The sequence below is a fragment of the Adiantum capillus-veneris genome, chromosome 4 (assembly GCF_014529385.1).
Source record: "Adiantum capillus-veneris isolate H3 chromosome 4, ASM1452938v2, whole genome shotgun sequence".
NCBI lineage: Eukaryota > Viridiplantae > Streptophyta > Polypodiopsida > Polypodiales > Pteridaceae > Adiantum > Adiantum capillus-veneris.
Window position 1 is genome coordinate 157,637,779 of NC_140934.1, and position 20,848 is coordinate 157,658,626.

Sequence of the window (20,848 nt, forward strand, 5' to 3'; positions counted from 1 at the left end):
TCTTGCATTTCCTTCTTGGAAATGAACTTTGCTTCTATATGGCAATCAGGAGATACCCTCGAGTTTTGCCCACCCGGATGGTTGTGCCTTGGGGAGTGCTTATGAGCCCAAAGGCTATTCTTCGAATGCCCACAGCTATAATCTCCTTTGTCTTTTGCAACTATGGTATTGGCTGATAATCAACCCCTCTCTTGGCTACATTTAAGGATTGAAGTATAGCTAGACATCATCTGATCATGGATGGATTTCATCTCCAACCAAGAAGGAATGTAGGTGATTCTCAACCTCAGTGTAAGCCTTGGCTGGCTTTTGTTATACTCCTAAGAACCCTTCTCATGTCTTGTATTCTTGCTGCATCCTTTTCAATACCTGCATTGGCATAGATGCTAGATATTAATATATAAGTAGTTGCACAACCGCCTTTATCAAGCACCCGATCAAAGCATCGTTCTCCTAATGTCACATTGTTATGCGTGTTATAAGAGCCAAGCAAGGAGGTCTATCTGAAAATATCCAGAAAGAATGGTATACTTTCCATTAGATCCTCTGCCTCCTTTAAAGGTCATGCTCCACCAAGGATATCCATCTTAGAATTATATCGTTGTAGGGTAGGTTCTATATTATGGTCTTGCCATATGGACTTGAAATGTCAGCATGCCTCCTCAACCTCATCTGCATGACTGCAAGTGGAGAACAAACTGATGAAAGTCACATCATTTGGCTTGAGTCGTGAATGTAGCATGCCCAAAAAATAACGTTGTAGGGTAGATTCTAATTTATGGTCTTGCCGTATGGACTTGAAATGTTAGCATGCCTCCTCATCTCGTCTGCATGACTGCAAGCGGAGAACAAAACTGATGAAAGTCACATATTCGGCTTGAGTGGTGAATGTAGCATGCTTTGAAAATAACCAGATCCTAAGGATAAGTTTCTCTGTAGAGCACATCAAACAATTATTTCACTCTAGGTAACAACATTTCTTATCGGTAGCAACCGCTGCAATAGCATGTGAGCATCCTCTAGACTCTCGCAACTTGCATACATATTTGTAACTGTCGCCTATATGGAAATCATATTCATGTCGATTACTTGTGCATGAATCGATTCTTTGTGTTTTGAAGCAACAATGCTGGTACAAGCATTTATGAGGGAACAAATGTAACCCTATCTAGCTCTATTCCTCTTTGCACCATCCCTTCAAATAGCTAAAGAGCCTCCTCACCCTATCTATTGTGTGCATAACCCTCAATCAAGGCACTCCAAGACCATCTTTGTAAGGCACTCTATCAAATATTGCACGAGCCTCCTCCATGTTGCCACACTTGCCATACATGCTAACAAGGGAGCTGCCAATAAATGGGTCGATATCTAGGCCCCTTCCAATAACTTGGTGTACCCATTTGCCGTGCTCTTCAGCTGTTATGATAAAGAGAAGCCAAAAAAGGGTGACTTTGTTCAGTTGACAACCCTCCCACTTCATTTTCTTTGCACAACAAAGTGCTTCCTCTGCTTGACCATGATGTGCATACCCTATGATCAATGTAGTCCATGTTACAACATTTTTGTGTGGAAATCTACTAAAGGTCACTTGGGCAACATCAAGCTTTTGGGCCCTCATACATGTCAATCAATGTACTGCATACAGAACCATATGACTCGAAACCATTCATGACGATATGAGCATGCACCTGCATGCTAGTCTCTAAAGGGATTCTAATAGTAGAGCATGCTTTAAGAACTATTACATATAAAACCATCTGCCAATACTCCTGAGTTGAGCATCTCATATAAATTGCAATAGCTTGGTCGTTTTCACCGAGCATGTCATGGGCCGAAATAATGGCACCGTAGATAGAAGCAGAAGTTTTCTCCAAAATTCTCAAAAAATTGATTAGCTTGGGCAAGATTCCCAAAGGACGCATGGATGCAAATCAAGGAATTTTCCAATGTAATAATTGTTTCCATATCATTTCGTAATATGAACTTCTGAAGTGCTTCTCTAGCTAAGTGGTTACGCTCATCTAAACAGCTCTGAAGCTAACTATGAAGCTCATTAAGGAGCCATGGGTGATCCAAGCTATTATCAGGGTCAAGGAGTGGAAATGACTCTCCGCCACTTCCATCACAGCTGCTGGCAAGGAACCACAAAGAAAGCATGCATCATTTTAGCCGCAACATTGCATGTCGTTCTAGAGCCGACAAATCAGTAAAGCACAAATGCATGTGAGAAAACTGACCTTTTTGTGTGATTCATGGCCCTTGTCGATAACCTGCGCATGAATCAATTCTCCATGTTTCAAAGCAACAATGTTGGTACAAGCCTTTATCAGAAAAATGAATGTAACCTATTTAGCATACAAGCGTGAATCCTTCTTTCAACAGCCCTTGACTACAAATATCATCATGAATTCTTTTGCCCATATCAACGTCTTGCGTAATGCCACATGCCTTCAAGATGCAAGTGTAAGTGATTGCATTTGGAGAGATGCCATCTCTTTGTATCTGTTGTAAGCAACCTAGAGCTTTTTGGCCCTGTCCCTGTTGGGCATGTCCCGCAATCAATGCACTCCAGCCAATTCCAAGCACAACTTATTTCAATAGCCCCTGACCAACAATATCATTGTGAATTTTGTTGCCCATATCGCTGTCTTGTGTAGTGTCACATGCCTTCAAGACAAAAGCATTGGTGGTTGCATCTAGAGAGATGTCGTTGCATCTGTTGAAGTTTCTTGGCCCTACCACATTTGTCATACATGTCAACCAAGGTAGTGCCAATCATTACAATTTTTTCCAATAACCCTTGACTAACAATATCATCATGAGTTCTTTTGTCCATCCTAGCATCTTCCAAATTGCCACATACTTTCAACATGCAAGCATAGGTGATTGCACATTTGGGGAGATGCGCTCACTTTGCATCAAATGAAAATAGCCCAAAGCTTTCTAGCTCCGCCCCTGTTTAGCATATCCCGCATTCAGTGCAATCCAAGGCATAACATTCTAGATAGGGAGCTCTTTATGATATTTTTGTGCTTTTTGAAGTACACCGCATTTGGCATACATGTCAACCAAGGAAATGCCAAGCACAATGTTTCGTTTCAACGACCCTTGACTAACAATATCATGATGAATTATGTTTTCCATATTGGCGTTCTACATAGTGCCACATGCCCTCAAGCTTGCTCATACACACATACACGGCAGCTGCCTTATCATTCAAATGACTTGCATTATCAAAGGCAAACTGTTCAAGCTTAACATTTCCCCATGTTTGACAAGCACCAAGCAAAGCATACCATACTTCAAGATATCCAGAGGATGGCATCTTGTTAATCACTGCTATTGCTTGGTTAAAATGTCCTGTCCAACTCAAAAGCTCCACCATTAAGTCTAAATATGCATGTCCTTTCTCAATTGCTCCTAAGCTTTCACATGCCTTAAAAATGCAAGCAAAGGTAACTACATCTGGGGAGGGCCCTTCTCTAACATTTTCTCAAAAAAAGTTAGTGCTTCCTCCCCATGGCCATGTTCACAATAACCTGCAATGAGGGTAGTCCAAGAGACTGCATCTTGTACTAAGAGTTTGTCAAATACTTTCGCCTTTCAAGAGCACCAGATTTGGCATACATGCCTACCAATGCATTTCCAAGCTCACTGCTCTTACCCTGCAACCTGTTTTTAGTAATGTCAGTGTGAATTTCTCTACCCCTTTCTGTTGTTCCCATACTGCCGCATACACTTAGAAGGGAAGAAAAAGTCATTATGTTTGGAGAAAGGCCATTTCATTTTGTTCTTCCAAAACAGTTGAATGCCTCGTCACCATGTCCATGCTGCCGATACCCTACAATAAGTGCATTCCATGAAACTACCTCTTGAATTGAAATACGATCAAACACCTTTTTTGCCTTACTAAGTGCGCCACACTTGACATACATATCCACTAAAGAAGTAGCAAGCACATTGTCTTCTCTCAAAAATCCCTTTTGATGAATCTCCTCATGTATATGCTCACTCTTTGCAGTTGCTCCAATGTTGCCACATTCTTTTAAAATACACGTTTATGTGCTTGCATAAGGAGTAAGCTCCTCTTGTTTCATTTTGTCGTAACACTTGAAAGCTTCTTCACCTCGACCATTTCAACAATATCCTATGATTAATGTACTCCAAGAGACTATATCAAGGACTCAAAGCTCATCAAATACCATCCATGCCTTAAAAAGAAGACGACATTTGGCATACATGTCAATCAAAGTTGTGCATAACAAGCTATTCTTTCCCTGAAAACCATTACTGGCAATCTCTTCTTGGATATTTCTTCCCTACTCTGCTGCATTGTGCTTGCACATGCTTTCAAAGCACAAAGAAAGGTCACCGAATTTAGAAGTAGGCCAATCGATTTCATTTTTTCAAAACAGCTAAGGGCCTTTTCATTGTGCCAATGTTCACAATATCCTGCAATTAATGCATTCCTGCTACTCATTGGATAACTGATGTGCATTTGCTTGGGCCTTGTCATTGTGCCCATGTTCACAGTATCCTACAATTAATGCATTCCAGCACACTACATCTCTATCAGGAAACTCATTAAATAACTGACGTGTCTTTGCAAGCAAACCACATTTTCCATACATGTCCAGGAGTGCATTGTCAAGAGTGGTGTTTGTCCCAAAAAAATCTCTGCGAATGATATCTGCATGTACGTTTTGACCTTCTGTAGAGATCTTAAGCCTTTGCAAGCTATGAAGATGCAAGCAAAGGTTGTTACATCAAGAGAAAGTGTCAGCATCTTGCGTAGAGCCACATGCCTTCAAGATGCATGCATAGGTGATTGCATCTGGAGAGAGGCCCTCGCTTTGCATCTGCTAAAAACACACTAGAGCTTTCTCGCCTTACCCCTGTGGGGAAAATATTGCAATCAGTGCATTCCAAGTGTCCACACTCCAAAGAAGAAGCTCCTCGAGCACTTGCATAGAGCCACATGCCTTCAAGATGTAAGCAATGTATAGAATTTTTGTGCTGCTCTTGTTGCACACATCCTGCAATCAGTCCATTCCAAGAGGTGACATTCCGAACATGAAGCTCCTCAAGCAGTTTTTGTGCTTTCTCAAGCACTCCACATTTGGCATACATATTGACCAAGGCAGTGCCAAGCATGACATCGTTTTTCAACAATCTCTGACTAACAATTATATTGTGAAATTTTGTACCCATATTAACATCTTGCATAGAGCCACATGCATTCAAGATACATGCGTAGGTGATTGCATCTAGAGAGAGGCCCTTGCTTTGCATATACATCGATTAAGACAGTGCCAAGCACACTTATATGGGTACGATAGCCTCTCAATAACAATGTAATAGTAAATTTTTTTTCCTATATCAACATCTTGCGTAGAGCCACATGCTGTGCATAGGTGATTGCATGCGGAGAGAAGCCCTCGCTTTGCATACATATCGACCAAGACAATGCCAAGCACACTAATATGGGCATGATATCTTTTTTCAACAGCCTCTGGCTAACAATGTAATATTGAATTTTGTGTCTATATCAGCATCTTGCGTAGAGCCACTTGCCTTCAAGAATTTGGAGAGAGGCCCTCGCCTCGCATTTGCTGAAAACAGATGACAGTCCGAAATTGAAAGTCATAAGCGTTGCCTACGATCTGCCTGCAATGATAAAAAAGCACATGCAACCTGTTAAAAATACACGACAATGTAATAGTGTAGAGCCACATGCCTTCACTAATCTGGAGAGAGGCCCTCGCTTCGCATCTGGTAAAAACAGATGAAAATCCAAACTTTGAAAGTCGTGAGTGCTGCCTGTTAAAAATTCACAATGTAATAGTGAGATTTCGTGGCCATATCACGTAGAACCACATGCCTTCAAGAATCTGGAGAGAGGCCTTGCTTCATATCTGCTGAGAACAGATGACATTCCAAACTCTGAAAGTCCTGAGCGCTACCTGTTGCGACAATAAACAAGTGATACATTCAAAAGGCATGCCTATACATGAAACAAATGAAGAACATGAAAGTGAAACAAAAAACTAGTGCCATTTTGATAGAATAAAGGCAGCACAATATATGGAATCATGGTTTCTTTTTGTGGAGAGGATGAGGGAAGGGAGGAAGGGATGGGGGGGAGAGGGATAGAGGGAGTGATCAGAATCATATAGGAATCATAAGATGTGTGGATGAATGATCCGACCAAAAGCAAAATCGCGTGCCCACTATGAATGATGCAAGGGGGATTTTTAATCTAAATATGATTGAGTTTTGAGTTGTACACAGTGGTTACATCATGAATTTGTTGTGTGTAGCCATGTGACTGGAGCTCTTCTTCCAGATAATGATATTGATTGTTTGTGGGTTCATTGTCTACATTAAAGTCTCCCATGGTGACACTCATTTGTCCAGGATGGGATTGTTGCAGCAAGGCACGGAGTTGTGACACCAACGAAGCTGAAGAGTTTTTTGAAGATTTGTAGATGCATATGATTTCCCAGTCAAGGTGTTCATGGATGTCTAAAATAACTTGAATGATTTCTATTCCTGGAGCCAGTAGTGTGTTTGCAAAGTGCAACTTTATGTAAGTCTTGTAGATTGAAACACCAATTTTGTTCTGGTGATGGACATTATTAAACTCTGGTGCAAGATCCTTGGAAAGATTTTTTTACTTTGTTTCTTGGAGGCACAAAATGTCAGAACTTGCAAAATTTGAATCCTCTTTGATATGACAGAGTATTTGTGACTAGAGACCATGTTCAACGATTGATTGATATGATGTGTAGCTTTGTATGTGAATGGAAATTTTGCCAAGTATTCTCATTTGGCTTCATTCCTAAGGCAATCAAGCTCATCAAGCACAATCTTGTCGACTTTGATTTGAGCTGGTTGGATTGGATTGAGAACGTGGAGGTTTGATGGATCTTTGATGCGGGAAAGAGCTGTGTAGACTAATCTATGTGAGTTTATTGATCTTGGATCAAAGGCTACTATGCTCATTGTCAAGCCTTGTGATCTATGGATAGTGCATGCATTCGTTGCTTGGATTGAAAATTGGGTTTTAGACATAGTGTTTAATGCATTTTTACCAGCCTAAAATTCTTTTGTTATTTGAAAAATTGGTGTCCATTGGGAGCCAATGAGAAGTGTATTGTAATGTAAATGGCCTATGTGGAATTAGGAAATTAGGTGAAGCATTTTTGAGAGATTACTTTGTGAGCATAGCGGGTGAATTTAATTGATGGTATCAACATAAACATGGAACTTAGTTAACTCGGCATGAACAATACTTTTGCAAGAGAGAGAGTTTAGAGAACATGACAATAGCTGAGGACCAGATTCATATGGAGCCGGTCCCCCCTCCAATAGGAATTTGTATTATAGTTTCTCCCATCAAGAGAGACTTGGTACAATACAATCTTTGTGTTCCTTGTGACCTACGTGATGCAATGAAGAAAGCTTCATGCATCACAAGCATAACATAAACTTGTAGAAAGCATTAACTATCCCAAGGCCTCAAACACCTTCGAAGGTGGAGAGAGCTAGCGGGGAATGAGGGTTGGGAAGAGGAAGAAGAAACATTCCATAGGATAAAGAAATAGTTCTTCACTTATCATTGCTCTTCTTGCTAGCATACATAATAGCATAGTAATGGAGATGGAGAAGATGGCAAGCTTAAGCATTGAAGCATGGCTCTTGGTTGGATTTGCATTCCATAGCCAAGAGTGTTGACGTAGGCTCTCACTTCTCACAAACTTGGAGAAGGAGGTGGTATTCCTCAACTTTCACCAAGTGAGAATTCCCTTCTAAATGAGTGTGTGTGTGTGGAGTATATTCCCCTAGCACACCCCCCTCCTTGCTTTGGGAGAGTGGTAGCTTTTCCACATGCTTCAATCTCATTGGACCCCTCTCCCCCTAGCCAATCACATGCAGGATGCAGTCAAGTACATGGGTAGTCTTTTGACAAGTGTCCTCCTTACCCCTGAGAGAGAGAGAGAGAGAGAGAGAGAGAGAGAGAGAGAGAGAGAGAGAGAGAGAGCTTGATATATCTAGATATTTGTTGGATGGAAGTAGAAGCTCATTGGACCCCTCTTTAGCTCAACCGATAGCATTCAAGCACCCCATGTGGTTAAGTTAAGTGAGAGTCTGACATGTGTCCCATGTGTCCTTTTAGAAAAGGGGTGTCCCTTGGGTGAGTGGAAGGTTAGGTCAAAGATTCTCCTAACTTTGGGACTTTTATGCATAGGAATCTTCTCAAGAAACTTCCTCATTAAGTGTTAGGGTCTCTGTTTGACTCAAGCATCTTAAACCCCATGCATAGGAAGCAACTTCCTCATTAAGTGTGTACGGTCTCTTTTTGACTCAAGCATCTTACCCCCCATGCATAGGAAGCTTCTCAAGCAACTTCCTCATTAAGTGTGTAGGGTATCTTTTTGACTCAAGCATCTTACCCCCCATGCATAGGAAGCTTCTCAAGCAACTTCCTCATTAAGTATGACAAGTACCTCAAGTACCTTAGTCATCAAGCATGACAAGCACCTTAGATGGAGTTCCCACCTCAAGCTCAACCCTAGCTTGCCTAAGGTCAAAGGTAAGTTTAGGTCGGGTTCCCACCTCAAGCAGAGCCCTAGCTTGCTTAAGGTCAAAGACAAGTTTAGGTTAGGTTTCCATCAACCCTAGCTTGCTTAAGTCCAAAGGACTTTTAACACTAACCATTGGAGGTCTTTAATGAAGCTAACCCTAAGGTCTTTTAAGCTCTATTAGTTAACATTGCTCTTTGACAGACCATCTCTCATTTGGATCCCTTTACCATTGGCCATGTGTTGAGATAGATCCGTAAGCACATGTCTATATTCTAACCCTTGTTCCTGTTTATTATCCCACATTAAATGATCAATTTAATATGAGAAAATCATTTGGGTTGGTTAGATATTATATATTTAATGACATTACCTCTCTCTTGAAATCATAGTCATCCTCGACTATGAGGTAAAAGAGATAAAGTCATATTTATTAGTCAATTTGTCTTAGCGGGTAGAGGATCCCTTTTTACCCTACGACATCATCCCAAGATGGATGACTAATCCATTTGCTACTGGGGAGATATAGCTGCCGCAAGCATGTCTGCTCTTTAGTCCATTCATCTTCCCAAGTAGAGTGACAAATTCTACATGGTGTCTGAGAGACGTCGTCAGTCCAAACATGATTCTTAGTATGCATATTACTTAAATTTGTGCACAATAAAGAGAGAATTAGTCTTATAAGACAAAACATTGATCATTAAAAGAAACAAGTACATTTGCTTACTCTACTGTAGCATTGTAACCGTTGACAAGGTTCATACTATCCTTAAGCTCGATTCTTTGCATTCATCTAGCATCTTCAAAAGAATAGTTTTTGAACTTAATAAGATACCGTCGGATAATCTTACCATGTCATAGTACCTTGTCTTTATGCCAAAGGATAGCTTCGGGTTGTAGTACCTCTTCTTGATCTTCGATTTTGGGAGGGTCTTCAATAATTGGTTCATTTGGAGGCTCTCCTTTGTAGGGCTCGAGTAGGCTCACATGAAAAGCATTATGTATGAGCCAATGGTTAAGCAACTTGAGTTGATAAGCCACCTCATTGATTGGATTCCAAATTTGAAAAGGACCATAGTATCTTTTTGCTAGTTTAGCATAATACTTTTGATGGCTTGTAGGATTTTTGCCCGTCGTTTGCTTCAATCGAGCCTTAGGAAACTTAAGTAAGACCCACTCATTTTCTTTGAACGTTAAGTCTCTTCTGTGCTTGTCAACAACAGCTTTTTGCCTTAGTTGGGAGATGGATATAGCCTTCTTAATCTTTTGAAAAATGCTTGCAGGTCACGGCTATACTCATCGGCAGCGAATGTACTTTAAGTAGCAAGGGACTTTTCGGTCTTCCCTCTATGATTTCAAAAGGTGTTTTTCCCGTAGAAGTATGGATAGTATTATTATACGCATACTCTACAAGAGGTAAGTACTTTTTCCATCGTGGCGTTGATCTACTTCTCCAACATAGGTCTTTAGTAGATCAAGAATTGTAAGATTGGCTATATATCTCACTTTGGACATCCGTTTGTGGGTGATAGGCCGAAGAGAAATTCAATCTTGTACCTAGATTTTTGAAGAGACCTTTCCAGAAATTACTGGTCATTCTAGGATCTCTATCTGACATGATGAATGTTGGCAATCCATGGTGTTTGAAAATCTGTGATATGAAGAGAGTTGCCATTTGGTGTGCCTTAATAGTCTTCTTGACCAGGATAAAGTGTGCTTGCTTGCTACACCTGTCGACTATTGTCCATATTCCCGTATTCCCATGGGTAGATTTTGGTAATCCAAAGATAAAATCCATGGATATACTCTCCCATGGTGAATTAGGAATTGGCAATGGCTAGAGTAATCCAGGTTGCTTCCCTCTATCATACTTTTGGCATACTACACATTGTTTGAAAATCTGTGATATGAAGAGAGTTGCCATTTGGTGTGCCTTAATAGTCTTCTTGACAGGGACAAAGTGTGCTTGCTTGCTAAACCTGTTGGGGTATAAAGCCCAATGTGGTCGCCCAGGTAAGTGGGCGGGCCGCCAGGTATGTACACATATTCTTTTGTAAAAACCCAATAAGAACTCACTATGCTCTACACATTACAACAGAGCGAGTTCACTATATCGTCGTGCTCTTCTTCTCGCACTCTCTCTCGCATCGCACTTCCGCTCGTACTCCTTCAACTGGTATCAGAGCTCAGATCGAGGCTCGGGGCAGCATTGCAGGAAGCTAGAGTCACCTGCTCAAATTGAAGTGAGATTCGACAGACGATGACATTGCCCCAAATCCGGTGGGGAGGCCCGAAGAGCTCGGTGTTCTCAGAATTTCATTCTGAGGTCATCTCGGCCACCGTTCGGCTTCGACAAAGTTCTGCGCGGACCATTTTTGACTACGTGGTCTAGGCGAGTGCGGATCCGACTCTGCAAATTTGGGATTTCGGCCTACGACTGCAGGTGCTGAGGATATCGGCACTCCCAGAGTGCTGATTTGTGGCTGTCTACACATCGAAGGACGGCTCACAGTTGTTGGAGGCGTGTCACATACGACACGGGCGCATCTACACACAGATTGTAGGCGACATCCACTAGTTCATCAGGTAGCTTGTGTTTGCTGCTTGATATTCCAGATTTCATCCTGACATTGCACGTACTTCCACATGGGATGTATTGTCAGAGATGATGTATGTTTGTTGAGGGTTTGCTGGCTGTGAGTCACACAACAAACAACCGCCGCAGCAGTTACAACATACAGTGGGAAATTTGTGGATGTTTAACTTTGTGGAAAGTCTATGTATTGTCAAATTTACTGCAGCCTTTGTTGAGGGTCAAGTGAGGTTTTATTGAGCTGGGGGATTCTCGAATGTTGAGATCCTCTCGGTGATACAGGTCTTGGAGCGATCCCTCGAGCACCCTTAGATAGGCAGCTAGGATGTATTGACTGTGAGTTAGACAGTTGGGATTGCATCTTTGCTTTACTGCCGTTGAGGCATTGTCGCAGTCCATGCTTATAGGACAGTGAGAGGACAGTGAGAGACAGCACAGGTGCAGGACAGGTTTACCCACATCTTACAGTGTTAGAGAGACAGTGGTTTTTTAATCTGTTTTTTGGTCTGTTTTTTAGTACACCAGAGCCATTTTACAAAGGAGACTCTGCCAAAATTTTTGCAGAATCTGAAGCTTTCTTGGTTCATTTGACAGTTTGATATTGGTTCAGAGGTCAGTTTACAGGGGAAACTCTGCCGAATTTTTCCCAGGAAAGTAAACTACTGTGAAGCGTAGCTATGGCTAGATCACAGGACACTGCTCTTTACAATATCAAGAAGCTGGATGGAACCAATTTCCCATTGTGGAAGAAGCAGATTTGGCACGTGATGGTACAAAAGGAGCAGATAAAACCCATAAAGCTCAAGGGGATAAAACCAGAAGATATGGACGAAGATGAATGGAGCAAAATGGATGAATTGGCACTTTCTACCATTATGCTGACTTTGGCAGAAAGCGTTTACTTCAATGTAGCAGACGAGATGTCGGCTTATGAAGCATGGACAAAGCTGAGTGATCTTTATGAGAAGCAGAGTGCAGCTTCACAGGTATACTGGCTTAAGAAGCTTGTTGACTTGAAGATGAAAAAAGGGACACCTATGTCCAATCATCTGAATGAATTCAACACCATCTACAGTCAGTTGTCAGCTCAAGGTGTCAAGTTTGATGAACCCGTTAGAGCTATGTTCCTGTTGATCACATTGCCGGAAAGTTGGGACACTTTTCGCACAGCTTTGAGTAATTCTGCACCTCCAAATGGTTTGACCATAGAAGGTGTAGAAGGTAGTCTGCTTACTGAAGAAACCAACAGAAAGACAATGGACAAAGGCAAAGGAACAACCTTGATTGTCAGGGGAAGGACCAAAGAAAAGTACAAAGGTGGAAAGAGGAATCAGTCTCGTAGCCAGTCCCGCAGTGCTAAAGGCAAGAGTGAGATAGAATGCTACCATTGTGGCAAGAAGGGTCACATGAAAAGAGACTGCAGAGAATGGAAAGCAGAAAAAGGCAAAGAAAAAGCTGAAGACCATGGTGAGAAGAACAAGTCCTCAGTGAAGATTCAAGAAATAAATGTGACAAACACTGTTGCAGAGGATGACAGTCTAGTGTCAGGAGACATCTACTTCTTGAAGAACACAATGAACTCAGCTCTTCTTACAGCATTTGATGGACATGCATTGAGTGACTGGATTATAGACTCAGGGGCATCACTTCATGTGTCTCCAAACAAGGAGTGGTTTACCTCTTATGTGACCACTAAAGATCATGTTCGGCTAGGCAATGGGAAGACATGTGAGATCTTAGGTGTTAGAGATGTTCAATTGAAGTTTCAGAATGGCTCTTCTTTCACGCTGAAGAATGTGAGACATGTTCCCGCAATTACAAAGAGCTTGATCAGCACAGGTTTACTTGATGATGCTGGCTACGTCACCACTTTTGGACAGAACATGTGGAAGATATCCAAGGGTTCTATGACAGTAGCACATGGAGTAAAGTCTGGAGGACTTTACATGATTTATGTATCAAATGTCTCTAAAAATGTAATCAATGTAACTGAGCAGCCGAACGTCACTTTGTGGCATAGCCGGTTAGGACATATGTCCAAGAAGGGAATGGAAATCTTGTCTCGTTCTGGTTATTTTCCTGGCTTTTCATTTAATGATTTTGAATTCTGTGAACATTGTCTGTATGGTAAGCAAACACAGCAGCCACATAAGCATAGAAGCAGTAGAAGAGATACACAGTTGGCACTTGTTCATAGTGATTTGTGTGGACCTATGCCTAACCTATCTCTAGGGGGAGCTTCTTACTTTATGACATTTATAGATGATTACTCGAGGAAAGTATGGGTTTACTTTCTCAAGCACAAGGATGAAGCGTTTAGTGTTTTCAAAACGTTTGTGACACTTGTGGAGAATCAAAGTGGCAAGAAGCTTAAATGCTTACGCACTAACAATGGTGGAGAGTATGTTTCAAAGGCCTTTCAGGACCTTTGTGAGTCAAAAGGTATAAAACGTGAACTTACTGCTCCTTACAATCCTCCTCAAAATGGTGTTGCTGAGAGGATGAATAGGACCATACAAGAGAAGGTCAGAAGTATGTTGTCTAATGCACAACTGCCAAATGGGTTTTGGGCTGAAGCTGTATCAATAGCTGTTCATCTTATAAATAGATCTCCTAGCAAGGTTTTGCAGAAGGATTCAGTGGGGCAGAGATGGTATGGTCAGGCAAGGTTCCCTCATACAAGCATCTCAGAGTCTTTGGCAGTGAGGCATATACTCACGTTCCAAAGGAATTTAGGAACAAACTTGAGACAAAGAATAGAAAGTGCATCTTTCTAGGCTATGGTAATTCTGGTGAGATGGGGTACAGACTTTGGGATCCCGAATCCAGAAAGGTTATCCGCCGCAGCAATGATGTTCACTTTAATGAAGCCAAATATCATTCTAAACCAGAGAGGGTTGAGGAGATTAGAAGAGTTGTCTTCCAAGAAGATGGACCTGCACATGCAAGACAAAATGTCAGAGCTCAAGAGGAGCAAGGGCATGATAAAGTGGAACCACAGGTTGTGGCTGAGCCTGAGCCACCTATTTTGTGTAAATGTGGACGTATCACGCGACCTCCTGATTGGTTTGTTCCATCTATGAACTATGTCATGTTGACTGATTGCAATGAGCCTTCATGTTACAAGGAAGCAGTGCAAATGAAGGACTCTGGGAATTGGCAATTGGCCATGCAGTCAGAGATGACAGCTCTGCATAAAAACCAGACATGGAAGCTAGTTACATTACCACAGGGCAAAAAGGCTCTACCTTGTAAATGGGTTTACAGGTATAAGATCACCGCTCATGATAGTCAGCCAAAGTACAAAGCAAGGCTTGTTGCCAAGGGCTTTAAGCAAGAACAAGGCATTGACTTTGATGAAGTCTTCTCTCCGGTGGTCAAGATGACTACATTGAGATGCTTTCTTGCATTGTTTGCCATATTAGATTTGGTGTTGCACCAAATGGATGTCAAGACAATGTTCTTGCATGGTGATTTAGATGTGGAAATTTACATGCAGCAGCCAGAAGGGTTTGTTGAGAAAGGCAAGGAAGATTTGGTATGCTAGTTTGTTAAAGAGTCTTTATGGCTTAAAACAATCACCCAGGGCATGGTACCATAAGTTCCACAAGTTTATGCTTTCTCAAGGCTACAAACGTAGTGAGTTCGATCACTGTCTATATACAAAGAAGGCTAAGGATGGCAGTTGGCTGATCCTTATTTTGTATGTGGATGACATGTTGATTGCTGGCAAGCACTTGGGAGAAATTTCAGCTTTGAAGTCAAAAATGGCAAAATCGTTTGACATGAAAGACATGGGTGAGGCAAGTCATATACTTGGTATGCGCATTGAGAGAGGCAGATCAAAGAAGTTGATTTGGTTATCTCAAACAGAGTATATTGACAAGGTTCTGTAACATTTCAATATGGAGAAGGGAAAGGCATTGAGTGTTCCATTGCCACTATATGTGAAACTTAGCAAACAAGATTGTCCTGTGTCTGAGGAAGAACGGGCTGAAATGTATAAGATTCCATATGCGTCTACAGTGGGTAGTTTGATGTATGCAATGATTGCTACTCACCCAGACATTGCATTTGCAGTGGGAGTAGTAAGTCGATACATGTCAAACCCAGGCAAGAAACATTGGGAGGCAGTGAAAGGAATATTGAGATACCTGAAAGGTACAAAGAGTATGCGTATATGCTATGGGAGTCAGGAGCTAAGTATAAAGGGTTTTACAGACTCAGATTATGCAGGTGACTTAGACAACCGAAGGTCTACGTCAGGGTATGTCTTTACATTGGCTGGTGGAGCAGTATCATGGCGTTCTAGATTACAAGATTGTGTTACTCAGTCTACCACAGATGTTGAATATGTTGCAGCATCAGAGGCATGCAAAGAATCAATTTGTCTTAATCGACTAGTAACAGATTTGGGTATCAAAGAAGAGATGCATGTGTTATATTGTGATAGTCAGAGTGCTATACAATTGGCTCACAATCCATTTCATCACTCAAAGACAAAGCATGTGGATGTGAAGTATCATTTCATCAGGGAAATGCTCGAGGATAAGCAAATTCAGCTTGTCAAAGTTCACACCACAGAAAATCCTGCTGATCTACTTACAAAAGGACTTCCCTCAGAGAGCTTTGTGCATTTTTGCAAGCAGTTAGGTGTAGGGTAGTACATCACTTCTCTACATCTCTTGTATATTAGCTTGTATAGTGGCTTCTCTCACACTTAAAGTACCACATTGGACTTTAAGTGGGAGGTTGTTGGGGTATAAAGCCCAATGTGGTCGCCCAGGTAAGTGGGCGGGCCGCCAGGTATGTACACATATTCTTTTGTAAAAACCTAATAAGAACTCACTATGCTCTACACATTACAATAGAGTGAGTTCACCATATCGTTGTGCTCTTCTTCTCGGACTCTCTCTCGCGTCGCACTTCCGCTCGTACTCCTTCAAAACTTGTTGACTATTGTCTATATTCCCGTATTCCCATGGATAGATTTTGGTAATCCAAAGATAAAATCCATGGATATACTCTCCTATGGTGAATTAGGAATTGGCAATGCCTAGAGTAATCCAGGTTGCTTCCCACTATCATACTTCGTCTTTTGGCATACTACACATTTTGAAACATACTCTTGTATGTCCCCTTTCATGGTAGGCCAATAAAAGTACATCTCTACTCCTCGAAGAGTAGGTTGAATGCCTCTATGCCCCGCATAAGGAGGAGCATGGGATTCATACATGACTTTCTCACGAAGGGAGTGGGTAACACATAGCCTATTTCCATGGAGAAGATAACCATCTTGCAAGGTGAATGGTTCCTCTTTCTTCCCCAAAGCAAGGGCTGACATTATGTCTTTAAAGTCAGGGTCAGTAGCATACTCATCTATCATAGAAGATAGATCATTGTGAGTTTCTATTGGCACAGCATTAACTTTTGGTCATCGTGAAAGTGCATCAGCCACTTATTGTGCTTACCAGCAATGTGAGCAATGTGGAAATTAAGTTGTGAAAGAAAATTTGCCCACCTCATTTGTTTGTCGGAAAGCTTTGTTTGCATCATGAAGTACTTGAGACTTTGATGGTCCGTTCGTAAGATGAATGGAGTCCCCAATAGATAGTGCTTTTATGTGTTTAGGGCATGTAGAACAGCTAACATCTCTTTCTCATAAATGCCTAAGACACGTTCACCCGTGTTGAGCCTTCGGCTCTCATATGCTATGGCATGTCCTTCTTGACGTAAGACTACTCCAAGGCAATCCCCACAAGCATCACATTGGACCTCAAATGGCTTTGAGAGATCCGGAAGCATAAGGACTGGTTGGGAGATAAGCTTCTCTTTGAACTTGTTAAAAGCACTTTGCTCCTTAGCAATTCATGAATACTTAACGTTTTTCTTTGTTAAGTCATGTAATGGTCCTGCTATTTGAGATAAATTTGCTATGAAGCGTCTATAGTATGCACACATACCAATAAAGCTTCTTAGCTCATGTAGATTCCTTGGATTAGGCCATGCTTTTATTACCTCCAACTTTGATGGATCCATACAGAATGACTATGAAGTTTATGGTTTCTCACCGTGCTTTCGGACTGATTTGGGATTGTCTAAAGGCTTCTTGCTTTGCCGCAAGAGAGCGATGATGAGAGCTACGTAGAGGTATTCGCCATGAAAACTTTCGGAGAGTGCGTACACACCGTGAGACGAGAGAGAAGATAATAAGCAATTAGAGAGAGAGTATCCTTCTTCTTCTTCTTCACGAGAGAGAAGAGTTTATGGAGATGGTGATGAAGAGCTTGCACCACTCCGTATAATAGATAAGTAATTCTGACGTCAAAGCAAGAGAGCTTCCGCGTCTGAGAGTGTATCTATCCGTTTTAAAGTGAAAGAAGAGAGGTCTTTATAATAGGTTCTCAAGGTCAAAGCACTAGCTAAGAATAGAGTGAGGCAAGGAGAGACAAGTTCGCGCATGTTCGTAGCTTTTCAAAAAAAAAAAAGGATTTTTTTGGATTTTTGAAATTTTATTTTAGGACACGGATTTTGATGCGCAATTTAGAGACTCTAAAAAGAAGCTTAGCTTCCAAGAAAAGAGTTTTGAACTAAGCTTCTCCTCTCTTTTCTAAAAAGAAAGACTCTTTCTTTCCTAAAAACAAGCCTTTGCTTTTTGGTGGTCAACTCTCCCACTTACCATTCAATTTTTACATTAAATTTGACCATCCGAACAATATCTAACCAACTAATGAAAACCGTAGCTAGACTACACCACACCGTAACATCCAACATAATTATGACTTTCCAATACTGCCAAAATTCGACGAAATAGATATTGAAAGTTATTTTTCTTATTTTTAAAAGAGACCCAAAATTTGGGGATCTTACATTATCTACTCTTCACTCGTTATTCCTTGCTGTCTCTTAGCAATTATACTGACATGTGGTTTGTTGTAGTTTGATGGGCAAAATGTTGCCAAAATATCACCACATGCCTCTAGATCGTGACGAGCTAGATCATTTGTCACTGCACTTGGAATGGAGTATGAGCGCATCCATGCGTGCGTCAATGATTGCATGCTATACCTCAATGAGCACGCACTTGCTACCTCATGTCCCGTGTGTGCGAGGAGGCACGATACAAGACCGGAGTGAGTAGGGCGCACCTATCTCGCAAGGTATTGAGGCATTTTACATGAATTTCTCGCATTCAAAATACATGTTTAACACAGGTCTACTGTGGAGCTTCTTGCATGGCACGCCAACCCATCGCTCAGATGATGAAATGATGCGTGTTCCTGCCGATTCACCTGCATGGAGGCACATCAAAACTCAATGGCCAGAGTTTGGGTTGGAGCCACAACACTTGAGGCTTGGGTTAGCAAGTGATGGTGTCAACCCCTTTGGCACTAAGTCTACTTCATGGAGCACTTGGCCTGCGGTGATCGTCAACTACAATATTCCACCATGGGAGACAACCAAGAAGGGCAATATACTTCTTTCCTTGCTTGTGCCAGGGAAGTGCAAAGTGTCAAATATTGACATCTACCTCAAGCCCCTCATCGAGGAGTTATGGAGAGGCATTCCTGTTGTCGATGTCTCACTTGTAAAGGGGGGGAGAGAAGCCATTGTGAGGGGAATCCTTATGTGGACTATGCTCGACTATCTTGGGCTTGGCGAGATTTTTGGTAACACCCTTTTCCTCTCTCTCCCTTTAGTTCACTCATCTCTCTAACGATATGATATGTATGAAGGATTGTCCACATCGGGGCACAATGCATGTCCTACTTGCCGGCCATCGTTGGTGATAGAGAAACCCAATGCCTTGCGCAAGGTAATCTATCCAAACAACCATCATTTCTTACCCCAAGGGCATAGCAAGCACAAGGCTCCAACAAATGGGAAGGCCCCTCTAAAGCTCACGATGGCAGATTGGGCAACCATTTGGGAAGAGAACCACAACAACAATTCGGCTCCTTGTCCTCCACCAAAAGGTATGTCAAGGTATTCCATATTTTTAAGGCTTCCATATTGGAGGACTTGAAAATACAACACCTCTTGGATCCCATGCACATATTCAAGAATGTAGCCCAAACACCATGGGACCACATTATTGGCAAGAAGGACTCTTTGGGTGCGAGGGAGGATTTGAGGCTTTTGAAATGTCTCCTCGCCTCTCCTACTCCACGCCGTGCCCCCAATGGAAAGATTGTGCTTCCTAAAGCACCATGGATGCTAGCCAAAGAAGAATTAGACAAAGTGAAGGGTACCATTGCTTCTATTTGCACACCATGAAGAGATCTTTCTTGTAGAACCCAATTTTCCATGTCTTTTGAATCCACTTCCATATCTTCCTTGCCATGCCACATAACCCCGGATAGTCCTTGAATAGGTGGGGGAGGTTCTCACTTGCTGATCTACATTGTGGGCATCTATCTGGACCAATACCTCTAGCTAAGACCTTCACCCCAGTTGGCAAGGCCCCCATAGCACTTTCCATATAAAGACCTTTATCCTAAGCGGCCATCATGGGCACCAGATGTTCTTTATAATTTTCACCCATCTTGCCTCCGGCCATTGCTTGCTCCATTGTTTATTCAGGATAGAACCAATCCAGCGAGGCCATGAGGAAGTTGTACACCTCCCTAGTGTGTGATTTAAGGAAATGTCTATCTAAAGGCCACCACCATGCTTTCCAATCAAACCTAGACTCGCAAGTCGGTAGGTAGCAATTGTTAAGCCATTCTAACACTCTATTTACCAGCAATCTCTTAGTCCCATTGAGAATGAACTGGGAGGCTAGTTGGTCCGATCCTTTGCAATCACTGCAATTGAAGTCCCAAAATTGGCCCAATTGATGGAGTCCTTTGTTGTTCATCTTTCTGGCTACGTCCCTCCAAGCAGGATTCAACAAGGTGCTTCCTGCTTTAGACAGCCAAGGGGACCAGTGAGACATTGAGTTGTGGAAGTATCTAGTTATCTCTCCCCATTCCAAGGCCTCCGCTGTTATGTTGTACTTTTGAGCCAGCTCGCCAATTAGACCCCCAACTTCAAGTTAGACAATTGAGGGGCAAGAAACTTGTCGTGTAGATCAAGCCCTTTCCACTGGACACCTTGTGAGTATAGTTTGGCATTGTCCATCATGGCCTTAGTCATAACAGCCCAGGCTTGATCTTGCTTCGTGATTGCAACCACAAACTTGACACACTGGGCCTTTGCGTGAGCACTAGGGTTAAGTATCCCAAGATCGCCTAGCCCCACCGGTCTCGCTATGGCCTCGCAACTTTCCCATTGCCAAGGCAATGAGTCTTTATTGTTGTTTTTCCATATGATTCTTTTCACTGGTTTTAAGGTCTTCGTCCAATTGCATTTGGCTATCTTGAGCACCAAGCCATTCTTGAGCACCAAGCCATTCAATGCTAAGTAAGGGAGCATAAACAAATTGATCACTTTCAATCTGCTCTCGAAAGGGAGGAGCACATACTCCCACCTTCGTAACTTGCTCCTTATCTTATCCATCACCCATGGGAATATTTTCTTGTGGGTTATATCCACCCCTAGAGGGGCTCCCAGGAGCCTAAACACCGTCCCATTAGACATAATCTCCTGAGACCACATTGCCGGGTTGAATGAGTCATCTTCTGAGAGGGAGATCAATCTAGATTTTTCAATATGCACTTTGACCCTG

The 20,848-nt window shown here is 42.0% G+C and overlaps 1 long non-coding RNA gene across 1 annotated transcript; it reads right to left on the minus strand.

Moving 5' to 3' along the window:
• Positions 1–736: 736 nt before the first annotated feature.
• LOC147460208 (uncharacterized) lies at positions 737–6,124 on the minus strand. The gene is made up of 2 exons (XR_015187949.1): positions 5,575–6,124; positions 737–5,036 (listed from the first exon to the last, which is right to left on the minus strand). It is a non-coding gene; the product is annotated as an uncharacterized LOC147460208 (long non-coding RNA).
• Between the last annotated feature and the right edge of the window lie 14,724 nt (positions 6,125–20,848).